At 36.1% G+C, this 19,374-nt stretch overlaps 1 pseudogene; it reads left to right on the forward strand.

Annotated features, from left to right (window-relative positions):
* Positions 1–16,348, forward strand: part of LOC124370362 — a 77,245-nt pseudogene extending 60,897 nt beyond the window's left edge.
* The last annotated feature ends 3,026 nt before the right edge of the window (positions 16,349–19,374 follow it).

Consider the following 19,374-nt stretch of genomic DNA (forward strand, 5'->3'; position numbering starts at 1 on the left):
TACAGAAAAGGTCCAGTAATCTTTTGCCCTATCTCGATTGGTTTGGCCGAAAAAAAAACGTGATTATGTACAATTTTGTTGTAACTTTTACGCGAAACTTTTGTTTTTGGGGTCGATAGCGGCGAAACCATTGGTCGGAGGTCAAAATAAGACTAACGTTTTATTTAGGAAATAAGATGACCTACAAAAAAGGTCCAGTGACTTTTTACTATATTTCCCTTAGTTTGACCGCAAAACGCGATTAAGTGAAAATATTGGACATTTTTCGCCTAAAAATTTACATTCCGGGCTTGATAGCGGCTAAACGGTTGGTCGTAACTCAAAACAAATTTTAAACGGGATTTAGGAAATCACGTGATCTACAGAAAAGGTTCAGTGACTTCGGGAGTTGGCTGAGCGTTAGCTAAGCGTCAATAGTAGATAGGGACAGAGGAATATTTATTATGTTCACAGACACAATACCCTCTAAAAAAGGCCCAAGTGTGTCATTAACCCCCGGTAATATTAACCCCCCCCCCGGGGATTTCCTGGTATGACCTGATAACCTCCTGTACATTCAACCCCTGATGTGTTAACCCCCCTGGTAACATTAAACCCCCCCAGGGAATTTCCTGCCATGACCTCATGTCCGAATTTTACCAGTCACCAAATCTCTTAACCCCCCCCCCTGGGAAGATCCTGGTATGACCAGATAACCCCCTGGAGACTTATCCCCCGGTAACGTTAACCCCCCTGGGAATTTATTCATATGACCAGACAATATCCTGACGAAATTAAACCCCCTCTTGTCTTAACCTCCTTAACATTAATCACCCACCCAGGGAATTTCTCGCCTTGACTAGATAGTCTCCTGGTGATATTAAACCCCCTGTTCGACTTAAAATACTGCCTTGAGGTCGGTTTTTATTATGTTTATACTAAACAATTCAAGATAGCTGACCCGTGCAGACTTTTCTCCCGAGCTCATTTCTGGCTAAACCATAGGTCGTAGATCAGATCTGAGGGCACAATCGAAAGACAAAATTAAATTTCCAACAAGAAAGGTCCAGTCACTTTTTGTCGTATCTCTAACGGTTTAACCGCAAAATGCCCTCAAAGTCAAAAGTTTTTACGAATCCGGAAAAAAATCTATGAAAAAGGTCAATTTTTAAATCCCTTGTCATTTACTTAATGTCCGGACTTAACCAGTCACCGAATTCCGCTTATCCCCGAATTTGCAAGCGTTTACTTTGGGGGCCTGGGGGCGTAGCCCCCAGCGAGCCGAAGGCGAGTCCTATTATATATACAGCCGCATGTGAAACCACTCACTCACTCACTGACTGACAGATATATACAAATTCTAACATAGTTCTAGAAGTGCTAGAAACTTGAAATTTGGCATGCAGGTACCTTTTGCAATATGACCCGGAGGAAAAGTCTGAAAACCGGACATTTTTACTTTTAAACCCCTCAAAAAATTATTAAAAAAAACGCGCATTTTTTACCGTTGCTGGCCTTTTTTTTAAGCCCGATAGCGGGCGAACCGTTGGAGCTAGCTCAAAATCTGACGAAAAATTCATGGTCAGGAATAAAGTGAACTATAAAAAAGGTCCAGTGACTTTTTGCTCTATCTTCTATGGTTAAGCGACAAAACGCTCGAACATTTGACATTCCAGAGATTTTTTCGCTTGAAATAAACTTTCGAGCCCGATAGCGGCCGAACGGTAGGTCGTAGCTCAAATCTGATTGACCCATCAAATTAGCAAATTATGTGATCTACAGAAAAGGTCCAGTGACTTTTTGCCCTATCTGCATTGGTTTGGCCGAAAAAACGTGGTTATGTGCAATTTATTTGTAATATTTACGTGAAAATTTTGTTTTTGGTGTCGATAGCGGCAAAACTATTGGTCGGAGGGCAAAATAAAACACAGGTTAGATATAGGAAATGAAGTGATCTACATAAAAGGTCAAGTGACTTTTTACTCTATCTCCATTAGTTTGACCGCAAAACGCGATTAAGTGAAAATATTTTGAAATTTTCGCCTACAAATTTACATTCCGGGCTTGATAGCGGCTAAACGGTTGGTCGTAGCTCAAAAAAATGCGACTTAATAAGTTTTAGTAAACAACGTGTTCTACAAAAAAAGTCCAGTAACTTTTTGCTGTATGTACTTTAATAAGCCTGAAAACGCGATAAATAGCAAAATATTTGTCGTGAATTGGAAATTTTTGGAGTTTTAAATATATATTAGGCCTATATGTGACTAATATTTGTGTAATTCAATCAGGATTCAGGCTTTGCTAGGTTAACGAGTGAATACAACCCCACATAATAAGTTGGCTGAGCGTTAGCTATGCGTCAATAGTAGATAGGGACAGAATAAATTTTTATTTTGTTCACAGACACAACACCGTCTAAAATAGGGACAGGTGTGTCATTAGCCCCCGGTAACATTAACCCCCCTCCGAGGATTTCCTGGTATGACCAGATAACCTCCTGAGTAAATTAAACCCCCTGATGTGTTAACCCCCCGGTAACATTAACCCCCCCCCCCCAGGGAATTTCCTATCTTGACTAGATAATCTCCTGATGATATTAAACCAACTGTTCAACATACTGCCTTTTTAAGGTCTGTTTTTATTACGTTTATAATTCACGATAGCTGACCTGTGCAAACTTTTCTTCCGAGCTCATTCCAGGCTAAACCAAAGTTCGCAGCTAAAATCTGACGACGGAATCGAAAGATAAAATTAAATTTCCGACAGGAAAGGTCCATTACTTTTTCTCGTATCTCTAACGGTTAACCCGTAAAAACGCCATTAAAGTCAAAATTTTGATTAAAACTGAAAAATTAAATAACATAGGTCCAAGATAATTCCGAATTCCGCTTATCCCCGAATCTGGCCAACACCCGAAAGGGGCCTGGTGTGCTTCATTAACCCCCGATAACATTACCCCCCCCCTCGGGATTTCCTGGTATGACCAGATAACCTCCTGAGTAAATTAAACGCCCTGATGTGTTAACCCCCCTGGTAACTTTAGCCCCCCCCAGGGAATTTCCTGGCATGACCTCATGTCTGAATTTTACCACTCACCATATCTCTTAACCCCCCTTGGGAAGTTCCTGGTATAACCAGATAACCCCCTGATGTCTTAACCCCTGGTAACGTTAAACCCCCCAGGGAATTTCCTGGCACGACCTCATGTCCGAATTTTACCAATCACCAAATTGCTCTTATCCCCGAATTTGCAAGCGTACATCATGGGGGCCTGGGGGCGTAGCCCCCAGCGAGCCGAAGGCGAGTCTAATATATATACAACCGCATGTGTAACTGACTGACTGACTGACTCACTCACTCACTCACGTATACTAATTCTAACCTACTTCCAGATGAGTTAGAGACTTGAAATTTGGTACACAGATAGCTTTCCACGTGTAACCACCAGGAAAATCCCGAAAAGTGAGGAATTTTTCATTTTCAACCCCTCAAAAAAATTCCCAAAAAATCGCGCATTCTTCACCCCTGCAGGCATTTTTTGTAAGCCCGATAGCGGGCGAACCGTTGGAGCTAGCTCGGATCTGACGGAAAATTCATGGTCAGGAATGAAGTGAACTACAAAAAAGGTCTAATGACTTTTTGCTCTATCTTCCATGGTTAAGCGACAAAACGCTCGAACATTTGAAATTCCAGAGATTTTTTCGATAAAAATAATGTTTCAAGCCCGATAGCGGCCGAACCGTTGGTCGTAGCTCAAATCTGATTGACCCATCAAATTAGCAAATTGCGCGATCTACAGAAAAGGTCCAGTAATCTTTTGCCCTATCTCGATTGGTTTGGCCGAAAAAAACGTGATTATGTACAATTTTGTTGTAACTTTTACGCGAAACTTTTGTTTTTGGGGTCGATAGCGGCGAAACCATTGGTCGGAGGTCAAAATAAGACTAACGTTTTATTTAGGAAATAAGATGACCTACAAAAAAAGGTCCAGTGACTTTTTACTATATTTCCCTTAGTTTGACCGCAAAACGCGATTAAGTGAAAATATTGGACATTTTCGCCTAAAAATTTACATTCCGGGCTTGATAGCGGCTAAACGGTTGGTCGTAACTCAAAACAAATTTTAAACGGGATTTAGGAAATCACGTGATCTACAGAAAAGGTTCAGTGACTTCGGGAGTTGGCTGAGCGTTAGCTAAGCGTCAATAGTAGATAGGGACAGAGGAATATTTATTATGTTCACAGACACAATACCCTCTAAAAAAGGCCCAAGTGTGTCATTAACCCCCGGTAATATTAACCCCCCCCCCGGGGATTTCCTGGTATGACCTGATAACCTCCTGTACATTCAACCCCCTGATGTGTTAACCCCCCTGGTAACATTAAACCCCCCCAGGGAATTTCCTGCCATGACCTCATGTCCGAATTTTACCAGTCACCAAATCTCTTTAACCCCCCCCCCTGGGAAGTTCCTGGTATGACCAGATAACCCCCTGGAGACTTATCCCCCGGTAACGTTAACCCCCCCTGGGAATTTGTTCATATGACCAGACAATATCCTGACGAAATTAAACCCCCTCTTGTCTTAACCTCCTTAACATTAATCACCCACCCAGGGAATTTCTCGCCTTGACTAGATAGTCTCCTGGTGATATTAAACCCCCTGTTCGACTTAAAATACTGCCTTGAGGTCGGTTTTTATTATGTTTATACTAAACAATTCAAGATAGCTGACCCGTGCAGACTTTTCTCCCGAGCTCATTTCTGGCTAAACCATAGGTCGTAGATCAGATCTGAGGGCACAATCGAAAGACAAAATTAAATTTCCAACAAGAAAGGTCCAGTCACTTTTTGTCGTATCTCTAACGGTTTAACCGCAAAATGCCCTCAAAGTCAAAAGTTTTTACGAATCCGGAAAAAAATCTATGAAAAAGGTCAATTTTTAAATCCCTTGTCATTTACTTAATGTCCGGACTTAACCAGTCACCGAATTCCGCTTATCCCCGAATTTGCAAGCGTTTACTTTGGGGGCCTGGGGGCGTAGCCCCCAGCGAGCCGAAGGCGAGTCAATAAAATATATACATACGCATGTTAGAAAGTCCTATTCCGACCAAGAAGCGACTATTTTCCTATAATGCAAAATACATCCTGAACATAGAGTAAAAATTGAAAAAAATTTAATTTACTGCTCTGGTTTTACGTCTTACTGTTTTTGAGATATTGTGCAGACTATTTCGACATAAACAGGGCCCAAATTCTTTTTAACTGACCTGACAAAGACGAGTGTGTTCACTGTCAATGGAAAACTGTTGAATTTAACTAAAAAGAATTTGGAATCGTCATTGCGAATTAATAATTAATCAGATTCTACAAGAAGAGATTGCTATCTTTACACTTGTAGTTCAAGTGAATTATATGTCCAACGCCGATTTAGATTTTATCTTGTTGCCACGATCAAGAAATTCTATTAGAATTGTATGTTTATAGCCTTTGTACACGTACATATACTTTATTATGAAGTGGTTTAACACTCACGCTTTAAGTTTATCCAGAAATTTATTTAAAGACAAATATACATGAAAACTTAGCGCCTTTAAAAATAATTTTGCTGTAAAAAGAAAACGTAACTGTTTTGTAATTGCAGTATATACTGTGAAGGCGCTTTGCCAAAATGTTATACTTTGCAGCGCCGTCTGGTGGTGAGTTACATCATTGAGCATAGTATATAAACCTCCTAAGTGGAAATATACATATACATATATATTTGCATAATGATCGGTAAAATATTTTGTGAGTCTATAAAGGACATAGAGACAAAATTTACCTCTATCAGGTGATCATGTACAAGATTAAACGCAATAGCAAGGGAGGCTTTGCATTCGCCTCTGCCCGGCACATAGAACGACTTCCCATGGAGAGATATCCATTTAATTTAGACAAAGCGGAAACATTTTAAACACAAATTCCAAATTTCATTCGAAAAGTATAGGATGCACTGACCGACACGCACAAAGACAGAATACTTCAGTCGCCATCAACTAGTACCGTGTTACGCTCTGTCAAAATTTGTATTGGCTAATTTTAAACCAATAACATAGATGTACTAACATTTTTTTGTCCATATAATGTACGCTAGCAGACACAAACACTTCACTGTGTCTGAAAAATCATGCAAATAAATAGAATGAATTGCAACGATTATGTACTAATGTTCAGGTGGCAGAACGTAATACCTCTGTTTTAGTGACACTGATCCTAGATGTAGGAACACTCTAATAAGTAGAAATGGGTGTTTACTATACTAGTTTGCGTTGTAGGCCTTACAAAAAATTGCAGCATTTTTAAAGCTTATGTGGTTACATTTGTTTTTAAGTAACTTTGCACAAATAAGTCATATTTCACCAATAAAATTACATTTACCTTAACCTTCTAGTTACACTTGAAATAGCAATGCACTCTTTATAGTGAAGAGTTCACATATATACTAAAAACCACCGTGAATAATGCTCATGGACTAGTAAAACCACGATATGATATTAATGTCTTCAGGTTTTAGAAATCATCTACGTATATTTCCAATGGAGTCTCTAGTTAGGACCCAAACAAATATGTTAAAGTCCAAGTTAGTTACAACATTCTTTATTTAATGTTAATGTGTATAATTTTCTTCTTAACGTTCTTTTATTAAAAGAGAAATTGTTCTTCTGTTTTTGAGTCACACATGAGTGAAGATCCCTCCTTCGCTTTAACTGGGTTTGTTTATTATTAAAATTGTTTTAGTATCTGCCTATTGAGCTACAATTAGCTCATTCTTGCTATATTCGTAATATTTATTCTTTTCTTTATATATTGTTACGAAATATTTGTAATGGTGATAGTTAAATAAATAAATCTAATTGGTTCTGATCGTATAACCGTACTACTTTTTTATATTTAAGAAGTACAAGATTAGTTTCATAAAATAGTTAGAGTATTGACTTTTTTTAAGTCACTGATATTGAATAAGTTTTTAATTTATATATGCAATAAATTTATTTATGTATTTATATATATATATGTGTGTAATATTCATATGTTTGATGGAGCCTTGAACAATCTTCGCATGAAAATGACAGGTTATCGTTATATTTGAATACACGGAGACGACAAGCCCCTCGCTGTTCATTCCAGAGAACACAATCATGAAACAAACTACAAAATTGCTGTAAATCAAAAGGCAATATTAACGTAGCTACCCACTAGAACGTAAATATATCTATATTTCATTTGAGAAGGAGTGAAACTGCTCATCAAATTTTATAATGAAAATTTTCTTTCTCTTCTAACCATCACTATTGTATAAAAAGTATTTGTTTTTAATTTTCAAAATTCTTAGTAAAAAATCAGCTGTGATCTATTTTTCCCGGTTTATTATTCAATCACAGTGATGTTTTCTTGTTTATATTTTTAAGTTGGTTTAATATATCATATTTGCAAATTTTCCCACAATTATCGTCGCAAAAAAGTACGCTAAATCGTACGCAAATTCGTAAAGTGTATACTAATATTTGGCTCTTTATTCATTTTAGAAAATAAATCGTTTATATTTATACATATATTAAAATAAACGTATCATTGTACAAAGTCCCTTTAAAAGAAGAAAAAAGACTTCTTATTTAATATTTAGAACTTTCTCGTCATCAAAAATGTACAAACTAAGTAAAATTATATTACATTTGTTTTACTTTGCACCTTTTTGATGATGCCAAGTGTCAAAATATTAAAGGAAATAATACTGCCAGATAATCAAATTTACTTTTGAACTTAAAAAAGTTGATTAATAATGAATTTTAAATCCATTAAATAATATTTAAATACATGTTATGGCAACAAATTAGTAATGTAGGAGTTATTAGGATTTCCAAACTACACAACTTGTATGATACAATGTACAACTTCTAGAGCTCAATTGTGGTTTTTTGTGTGCTGTTTTTATAAGTGTTTTGATAGCAATAATGGTAAAATAACCAAAGCGTTTCTTCATTGATAACAGAGCGTATGTTAGATCCTGTACATTCCAATTCCCAACAATTGGGATATACCTTATTGAACATATGAAGAATCCCGTACTCACTTGAAAGGTCCGGTATAGATAAAGGTGCACTAGAAAAATAGTTTCACAGATTATCTGGGAATGTTCCATCGCACTCAAGATAATTCTTGGAAACCTTCTGTCCCAAAACTGTATATAAAACGGACGCTTGACAAAATCCACACTACACATCGTTCACACAGTGCTGAGCTCGAGACAGTTTACGGTAAGTGTGGCTGATGTCTTTATCACGTTTTTCCATTCAGTATTTCCACATGGCAAAAATCGAATACAATTTTCTTTTTGTAAATCTTTCATAAACTAATATTCAGAAGAAAATTTAATTGATCTACTGTATAAATATAGATACATACATTGGTATCTATCTATATCCAATATATCCCACCCTATGAAGCCTTTAAATAATACTATCTATTTTATTAATTTTGAAAAGCATTATTAAATTAAATTAAATATATTAAAAATCATTATTAAATGTTACAGAACATACACCTAAAATGTTATGAAATAGTTAAATTATAAATGTATATAACTTTATTAGGTTGTTGTTACCTCTGAATTTTACAGAAAAGGATTAGTAACAATATCTACGGTTTGTGGTAAATATTAAACTAACTTGATAATGGATTTAAACTGAATCTGGGTGGAAATTTGAATTTGATTTGCTTTAGTTTTCAGATCCAATAATAAAAATGGATATACAATTTAATAAAATTAATTTTTTCATATTTATTTAAAATATACATATTTTGATCAAAGGTAAATTTGCTCTTATCTATTAAAACGTTCAAAATTAAGTGCCTGTTTCAGGTAACTATGAAACTCTTACTTCTCTCTGCCCTGGTGGCCGTCGTCCTCTCCCATCCTCTGCAAGTGTCCGAGGAAGATCATGCCCAATGGGAACTGTTTCAAGGTAACATGGAATTTATATAGATCATAAGAATACCAATTCTTGTAATAATAAATTCGTGATAATGACGAAAACATGATAACGACCTTAAATTAGATAGAGATACATAACTCGTAACCACACTGGGAAGATGGTTAGCTGTCTGTAACTGTGGTTAGTCTACACTAATTACCTCAGTAAATGACTTAACAATACTAGGTAACAGTACTATGCTACTTTATTTAGAATCATAAAATATAATCTCAGTTAATAATCTAAGCTAATAAATATTGTTTACATGCTATTTAATAAGTGTAGTGAAAAAGTTAACAACTATTAACAGCATTTGTACTACTATATGTATCAAACGGTTAAATGAAATAAAATCTGTTTGTGAGGTAAATATAAAATACGTGTAGTAAAATATGTTGTTTAATAATAAATAATTAAATAAAATTAAAAAAATTACCGACATAGATGTTCATGAAATTTGTTATTCTTTTATTTGTTATTTAATACTTTTTATTTTTATTGTGAAACGTTTGCTTGTACAGCTTGTTTCAACGAAACAATGCATCAAATACGGTTATATTCCTATTTTATTTGCGCATATTCTAGTATAATAACTTAATATAATTTCCAATCAAGACCTGAAAAGTCAAAAAATGTACTATTAAAACTATATTCAATTAATTACTGGTGAGGGAACTAAACATGATATTTAATCTCAAATTTTGCTATATCACAGTATTTAATATTTCAATCTAATACAAACATCTCATCTAGGTGGCCCACGAAAGAGAGTACGTTACACAAGAAGAGGAACTGAAGAGAATGACTATTTTCCTGGAAAATCTGAAGTTTGTACGAGAACACAATGAAAAGTTTGGAAAGGGCGAAGTTTCTTTTGATGTGGAAATCAATAAATTTTCGGATTTGGTAAGTAAATAAACACCCATAGGCCTAAACCAAATGATACTGAGATACAGTGAAACTCATAGATATGATTCTATACATTACACTCTCTTCTTGTATTCATATCTAATAAACTTTTTATATTTATTTGTTGTATTTAGATTATAATTTAAATGTATAACTTAGGTTAATGCAGAAACTGCCCGTGAAAAACAATACTTTTATGCACAACGCAGGTATTGCAGCGTCTGGTATCTGACGCTGTCTGAAACTTGACTCCTGGAATCTGAAGTCATATTTCTTCTGAAGCGATCCAAAGAATGTCACCGACGAAGAAGCTCATAACGAAATCTTTTAGAATTCAGAGACACTTATACATAGGCGAAGTGGCAAACTCATTTTCTTATCAGGTGCACAATTGAATTCACTATGATGTCTCTGATATGATCTCTTAGCAAGGCGGAATAACCGAACCTTTCATACACAACGCAGAAAATGTAGGAAGTTTGTACGAGAACTTAATGAAAAGTTTGGAAAGGGCGAAGTTTCTTTTGATGTGGAAATCAATAAATTTTCGGATTTGGTAAGTAAATAAACACCCATAGGCCTAAACCAAATGATACTGAGATACAGTGAAACTCATAGATATGATTCTATACATTACACTCTCTTCTTGTATTCATATCTAATAAACTTTTTCTATTTATTTGTTGAATTTAGATTAAAATTTAAATGTATAACTTAGGTTAATGCAGAAACTGCCCGTGAAACAATACTTTTATGCACAACGCAGGTATTGCAGCGTCTGGTATCTGACGCTGTCTGAAACTTGACTCCTGGAATCTGAAGTCATATTTCTTCTGAAGCGATCCAAAGAATGTCACCGACGAAGAAGCTCATAACGAAATCTTTTAGAATTCAGAGACACTTATACATAGGCGAAGTGGCAAACTCATTTTCTTATCAGGTGCACAATTGAATTAAATAGTCAATAGTCAATAGTCAATTTTTTATTGCGGAGACAAAATACATTTGTATAGCAAACGTCAAATAGGTTAAAATTTGGACATACATACCACATCGAGCTCTCATTCAGACATACATTTGATCACTCATTCCACGTTCATCCATCGCTAATAATTCCCACTTCGTTCTAGAGTCAGTCTTGTTATTGTGTGGTCTCCCAGTCATACTCCAGAAAACTCTTTTATATTGTAAAATGCATTTGACGCTAAACAGCGTTTTAAACGAGTTTTTAACGCCTTGAGCGTCGAGGCGTTTCTTAATTCATTAGGCAATCTGTTAATAAAATGAACCCCTGCCTGTGAAGGCAAGCGTTCATAAACCACCGTCCTGTGTCTCCCAGTTCGGTAGTTGTCTCTGCCTCTAGTCCCGTACGAGTGAATGTCTCGGCCCGTAATCAAGGCACATTTAGACATACAATACAACGTTGTTTGTAAAATGTATAGGCTAGGCAGAGTTAACAGTTGCAACCTTTTGAAAGTTGACCTGCACGACTCTCTAAACTTTAAATTTGCAATGGTGCGGATCGCTCGCTTCTGTAATTTAAACACTCTTGAAAATTGGTTTCTTGCACAGGAACCCCATAGTACCAATCCGTAAGTGAGGTGTGGATAAATCAAGCCATAATACGCCGTTATCAGAACTTGACTTGGGCAGTATTTGGCTAGAGACCTCAGAACATAAATGCCTGAGGCTAATTTTGAGCAAACGTGATCGATGTGAACATTCCATGTCAAACCTTGATCAAGGTAAATTCCAAGGAATTTTGAGGAATATACTTCTTCTAGTATTGTATCCGCTAACATAACGCTAGGTCCATACTCAAAGTCTACTGGGTTTAAAGTGAAATTTAAAACGTTAGATTTAGATGAATTTGTATTTAGATTGAGGCTATGAAAATGTTGGACACAATTGTTCATTCCAACAAATGCGTTTTGTTTCAAATCTGATTTCGAAGATTCGTTAAAACAAAGAGTCGTATCATCAGCATACTGCACGATTTTCCCGTGTGGTAGTGATGATTTTATGTCATTAACATAAAGCAGGAAGAGAATTGGACTGAGAATGGATCCTTGAGGAACTCCATAACTCATATTTACAGAATTTGAAATATGATTAGAAATTTGGACAACTTGAGTTCTATGGCTTAGGAATGAACTAAGCCATGTGAGAGGCACGCCTCGAATGCCATGCGATTCCAGTCTGTCAAGCAGTGTAATATGGTCAACACAATCGATAGCCTTAGATAAATCGAGAAACACACTTAAAGTGTGATTTCGACTTTCCAATCCCTCTACAATCATATCGACAAGACCCACAATTGCATCTATTGTCGATTTGCCCTTTCTGAAGCCAAATTGGTCATTTGAGAGCTGATTGTGTTTATTCAGAAACTGAAGCATTCGCACTAAAAACAACTTTTCAAATAGTTTGCTTAAAATAGGCAAAATAGAGACAGGCCGATAGTTATTCATGAGTGTAGGGTAGTCTTTTTTAAAGATAGGGGTTACTTTTGACATCTTCAGGAGTGAGGGAAAAACTCCCAAATGAAATGAGGAATTTATCAAGGCGGTCAGAGGCCTCACAATATGCTTCGAGCATTTTTTTATGAGCCACATTGAGTTTGAATTAAGATCATTCGATTTTTTGGCTGGGAGCTGCTGAATAATACTGACGAGTTCTTTCTCGTCGACCGGTGCCAAGCACATAGAGGCTGATGGAATTTGTCTTCTCGTGGAGTTTGCTACAGGAGCCGATGGCCGAGGGCCTTGGTCACAAGCCACAGTTGCAAAAAACTTGTTAAACTCGTTAGCCACCTAAGTTTCATCATCCAAAAGCCGATCCCCAATTTTGATCTGTGCTATTTTTGAAGGATTTGATTTATTGTTAATGATGCCCCAAATAGTTTTAGAAATGTTTTTTGAAGATATAATCGCTTTTGAGACATCATATGCTTTTGCTGCATGGATCACCTTTCTATAAATTGTTTTATATTTCCGGAAAAATGTTTTAAAATTGTCATCTTGTGTTTTTTTATAAATTTCAGAGTAAAACTTAAGTTTTTCTCTCGAGATGAGAATTCCTTTAGTGATCCATTTATTGTTTGTCATTTTTTGACCAATTTTGATGGTTCTTTTTGGACAACATAGCTAAATAAAAGTTTAAATAACTATTAAAAGTTTCAAACTGTTGCTCAACTGGTTTGGATAAATTTAGAAAGTCCCACTTTTCTTTCGAAAGGAAAGAGTTGAGAAGAGCGATATTTTCTGGCCTTGTGTCTCTTACGGTTTTGGAAATTTTGGGCTCCCTAATGAATTTTGTTCCACTAATTACGGCCTCTTGGCCATAGTGGTCAGAAATCGCTGTATTCACCACAGACACTGCGACATTAGGAAGGTTGGAGATAACATTGTCAATAGCAGATTTTGTCGTTGCTGTCACTCTTGTTGGGGTCTTGACAAGCCACTCGAGATCAAATGACCTTAATAAATCTGCTAATCGTTTTGTGGTTTGCTGGTTGTTGTCCAAGACGTTTATATTAAAATCACCCATCAGGATGTAGTCAAGGTGATGATTCGTCAGGTCCGTTAGTAAGGATTCTAATTTTGTATAAAACATGTTTTCGTTGCCACTGGGAGACCTGTAGATGCCAATGACAATTAATTTTGAATTTTGGGTTTTAAGTTTAATTCCGACTGCTTCAAAATGTTTCTCGTCTGTTTCTTGAATAGGAAAAGTTTTTGAAATGAAATTTTGTTTCAAAAAAATTGCGACCCCACCTCCTTTGGAGTGATTACGACAGTACGTAGTAGTATTTGGAATTTTACATTGCTCAATGTGTTTACTGTTGAACCCGTTTTCGGTTACAACAAGTACATCTGTGTTCAGATCTTCACACATGAGCTGAAGTGCATCCAGTTTGTTAGTTGCGAATTGAGCGTTTTGGTGAAGCAGTCTCAATGAAATTTGGAATGGAACTTTTCCAATAGGTTTTTGTTTTTGTTTTGATATATTCAATTCTGCCTGTCGATCCGAAGTGGGGACCCTAAAAAAGTATGGTGTTCTGTCGATCGAGAATCAGTCTGTCGTTGACTTGGTGTCGTTTGGAGGCTGGAAGTCTCTGGTTGATCGGAGGATCTGACGGCGGCGGCATACGTCTCATGACGTAAGGTTATTGGTCCGGAGAGGTCCATACAGGTAGGCGGCGACTGCAGCTCGGCGACAGGTTTTGGACGTCGAGTGGAAACCAGGCGTAGTTTTCTCCCAGATACAGCGATCATACCGCTGAGTACTCGTTTTCCCAACTGATTGAGAATTCACTATGATGTCTCTGATACGATCTCTTAGCAAGGCGGAATAACCGAACCTTTCATACACAACGCAGAAAATGTAGGAAGTGATAATTCGGTTTGAATGCCGAATCAAATTCGGCAGAAAACAAAAATAAATAAAAGGAAGCTAAACTGGAATTGGACTCGGCAATCAAAGACTTTTAGATATCTCGCACTGATATACTACCGTATTTCTTCGTAATACTCTTAATATTAAGATACTTTTTGACAGCCACTCTGGAACATCATGTAAAATCGTTCATCAAATTATCATACATTCACTTATTTCCCCAATTCACGTATTCCTGCTACACGGTTTCCATACAGAGACACTTAGCGGGATACTGGTTACCTTATTCAACGTTATTTAATTATCTAGCCATCAGTTTGTAACGGAAAATAAATTTAGATTGCACGATATTACGCACATTTCAAATTTTCATGTTAAGGTATAGGTCAACAGTACTTAAAAAATACAATATAAGTGTTTTGCTTATTTTAAGGATAAATTTCTTTTTATACATATCAAAAAGCGTACACAATCAACTGTATTTTCACGGTACATTTACCTTAATGACAATAGAGCACTCATCAAGCGTTTTAATATTGTTATGAATAACTAAACCAATAAAAAACTTTGCAGTTTAATATTTTTATGTATTACCCAAAAAATATAATGTCAATTAAATTGACAAGTAATGGGCATATAATAAGAATTCTTTTCTATTCCCACACAGACCACCGAGGAGTTCGTTACCATGATGAATGGCTACAATCGCCCAGAGGGACGCGAGAGGACTGGAGATGCCTTCGACGACTCAGAGAACGTCAGGCTCCCTAAGAACGTGGACTGGAGGAAGAAAGGAGCTGTCACTGAAGTCAAGGACCAAGGATTTTGTGGATCTTGCTGGGCTTTCAGTGCTGTAAGTCTTTGAACGGCCATAAAATATTTAATATAGATTATTAGAAATATATTGAAATCTCAGCTATACGAGTAAGCAAATATATTTAAATATCTATTAAAACTGTTTTGAAGTGACGTTGTGTTAAACAGACTGGAAGTCTCGAGGGTCAACACTACCTGAAGACTAAGAAGCTGGTGTCACTCAGTGAACAGAATCTTATGGACTGCTCAACTGCTGAAGGAAACGAAGGATGTCACGGTGGTCTCATGGATAATGCTTTCATTTACGTGAAAAAGAACAAGGGCATTGACACAGAGGCATCTTACCCCTACGAGGCTAAAGTACGTAAATAATGCAGCTTATTTATTTATATAATTTAAATTATTTGTCCTGCCAAAAATCATCCTAATATATTGTGCTAATGGTTCACAAACTGATTGGATGTGACTGGAATCAGTCAAAATTTGTTAATAAGTGTTGTAGAATAAAAATAACAAGTTTTTTTAATGAACATACATGAAGAATTTTATCAAATTGGTAGTTTTATGTTTTTTTACGTATTACTTCATTATAACTGTGAAATAAAACTTTTTAATTGATTTTGCAGTCTTGCAGTATGCAACATTCCTAAAGGTAACAGAAGATGTTGCTGTCACCACAGTTTGTCTTACTGTCATTGCTAACACTGGAATGTCAGATGCATCTAGCAAAACATTAAAACAAAAACGTGTTTTTATTTACAGAGTGATACTTGCCGCTACGACCCCAAGAACAAGGGAGCCACCGACAATGGATATGTTGACATCACCTCAGGCAGCGAGAAGGCTCTCCAGAAGGCTGTGGCCACGGTTGGGCCGATCTCAGTCGCCATTCTGGCTAACCACACTTCCTTTAAACACTACAAGAGCGGTAAGTTCATACTGCAGTAACTAACTCCGCCTGTGACAACTAGACTAACCTTGTAATTGTCCTCGTCACGTAATGTGCTCTCATTGTTGTCCAGGAGTGTACAAGGATCCCGACTGTTCTTCTATAGTTCTGGACCACGGAGTTCTGGCTGTTGGCTACGGCTCAGCCAAGAAAGGCGGCGCCTACTGGCTGGTGAAGAACTCCTGGGGAAGTAACTGGGGCATGAACGGCTACGTCCATGATGGCCAGGAACTTCCACAACATGTGCGGTATCGCCACAATGGCCAGCTATCCTAAAGTTTAATCACTTCCTTTGTGTACGACATATGGACGAGATATTAAACTTACCTGAGCATTGAGATCTTAGTTATGTTTTAACCTTGTATAATTACTAATATAGTTCCTTCAAAAGTGTCACATCTCAAAATGTTTCCATTCGGATTTTTCGATTGGCAGACTGCAAAAGATTTTTTTCACTTTAAAAACGTCACAAACCTAATTTCACCTCTTACCGCCAGGAGGCACTAGTGTCACTTTTCTTCTAGTACGTTCTAGATTAGGTTATACCTGCAAGGATGTTGAGTAATGATAGCAGTTTCAGAGTGAGATGCCACTAGTTTTCAGGAAAAGGTACAGAAAAGTAACCATAAATCTTTAGATTTTAGTTCAGTTATATATTATAAGATTTATGTATATAAGATTAGTTTAAGTATATAAAGTATAAATACTTTAGGAATATATAAGTCCTTAAGGGGACCCGGACAGTAAAAATTTGGTAAAAATTACGTTTTCACTTTTTTATTTATTTTTGTAGACAATTTTCTTGTGAACATTTTGATATACAACACTTCATATTTTAAATTTTATTAGCACTCATAAAAAAATAAATTCGAAAGTGTGTTTACGTAAATATGGCAAGGAAACAACACCTCATAGCTGAGCAACGCAACTTATTTGTTGTAGTACTCATTACTTTATCAGTAAAAGAGATGATGCCTTATGGAGCAGATGTCCTAATAGACAAATTAGAGTGTATTGGGACACATACAAAAGCGGATGGGTACTAGGCTACGCAAACTAAAGTCCTATAATAATTCCATAAAACTTGCTGATGGTAAACCACTGAATAGTAAAAAACCGCCTTTCATCAAGTGCTATAGACCAGCTCCAGGCCTATTATGGCCAAGCCATTAGAAGGAGCAATACAGTTGAAGAGATGAAGCAAGGAATATTGGCTTTATTTCATCACAAGTCATCCAGTGATGAAAATCCTCAACATGGTCTTTGCCCAAAAGGCGCTGAAAGTTGGTGCAAGTATCACCGATCTCTTGTAACTGGTGAGACATACAAACATAAAAATAATATCCCCTCAGTTATTATGGAGTTTATTAGGCCAGTGTTTAGGAGCCTGTCAGATCCTGATCTCTTGAAAAATTGTTTACACAAAAAGACCTAAAACCCTAACGAAAGTGTAAATAGTGTGATATGGGCTCGCCTCCCAAAAACTGGATTTGTGGGTATAAAGACCTTACATTTTGGAGTTTATAAAGCCGTTTCAACTTTTAATATCGGACAGATTACTAAATGTAAGGTCCTACAGAAATTGGGCATTTCAATTGGCAAAAAACACTGTTTCTACAATGAAATTACTAGACACCGAGAGGCTTCGAAATTCAATGCGCGCTTCTGCTGAATTATAGAAAAGGGCAAGGCAGACCAAGAGGCAATCTAAAAGGAAGCTGGAGGACAAGGAAGAAGACACAGACAACCAAGTTATGGGGCTGGCCTGTTTTAAACACAATTTGTAAGTAAAATCTGTTTTTTTACAACATTGAAATGGTACCCATTACTTTAAATCGCGATTCCCGAAAGTTGCATTTTTTTACATTGTGGAACACTTTTTTCAAAAACCATTTGAGATATCAGACTGAAATTTTTACCACATATTCTAGGCTATTATTTGAACACTTTAACACGAGCATTTGTTAATTAGCACGTTAGTTAATATTTTATAAAATATTATATGTGAAATTTTAAGTAAAAAATTAGCAGCATATAAAAAAAATTAAATTTTTAAAACAAATGTGTATTTTTTAAAATCCCTGTGTTAAAGTGTACTAATAATGTCAAAGAATGTGTGGTAAAAATTTCATTTGGTTATCTCTAATGGATTTTGAAGAAAGTGATCCACAAAATACACAATTTAACATTAGCGTAATAGGACTGTCCGGGTCCCCTTAAGGAATTTATGAAAGTAAATCAAATATGCTGAACACAACACTTGTACATATAAAGAATCTATGGTAGGAAGGGTTGATTCAATGTGAATGTAAGTTTAGCTAGAATTCTCATTCCTCTTAGTGCAGCTTTTGGAATCGAAGCCATCACAGACTTGACTACATAAAACTGGAGTCATACTCGTCTAGAGAGGTAGAAAAATTCGGAAACAATGAAAATCAGTATAAACATTTATAGCGATTCAGCATTAGAGACACCTAGAATTTAAAGTACAGTTAATTAAAGATGCAGAGTCATTCTCATTGTCTCATGAGGTGCCCAGTTGTGTGTAATGAGATGTTAACACGATCAGTAAGCACCAGTTTACCTTCCTCTTAGTACAATGTTTGGAATCTGACTCCGTTACTTTAATCCTGGAATCTGGAGTCATGTTCACCTGTAAAGTACAATAGAATTCGGGTAATAAAAATTACAAATGTACTTTCTACCTAGTTTCGAAATATTTCCCATTTTCTCAACAGCTACCATTAATAACAATTAGAATGACTTTCATCTAGATTACAAATTATCTTGTGGTATAGATGACTCTGATGTCGATACTATGTAAAAAGTTCATGTTGAGTTTCTGTATGATATATTGTAAGTTTCTGAGTAGGTATCTGTTCATCCAACATCACTGTAATACCAATGCTGTTATGCACATGCGCGGAGGTGCGTGATTTGTTCTCGTAGCTGTTATTAATGAAACACGTGTGTAAATATTCGTGTTCTACTTACTCGTGTGAATAAATAAATGTGAATATATTAATTTTTTGTGTTGATGCTCAAGCACAGTCAGTTTCACAGCCTGACTAATACTCATTTATTGAACAATGACGGACGTCTATCACTTGGTTCATTATTGTATGAGACATTAACGAGTATGTTTGATATGTATAAGAAATTGAATGGCAGTCATCTTGAAACCTTAAGAGATATTAAAAAGTTAAATCGTAAAATGTATATATATATATATATATATTCATTAAATTTGTATAAATGGCAATAGCCGAATTTAATTTATTTCAATAAACATTGAATCGCAAAAAGTAC

Source organism: Homalodisca vitripennis, unplaced genomic scaffold (genome assembly GCF_021130785.1).
Source record: "Homalodisca vitripennis isolate AUS2020 unplaced genomic scaffold, UT_GWSS_2.1 ScUCBcl_131;HRSCAF=1313, whole genome shotgun sequence".
Lineage (NCBI taxonomy): Eukaryota > Metazoa > Arthropoda > Insecta > Hemiptera > Cicadellidae > Homalodisca > Homalodisca vitripennis.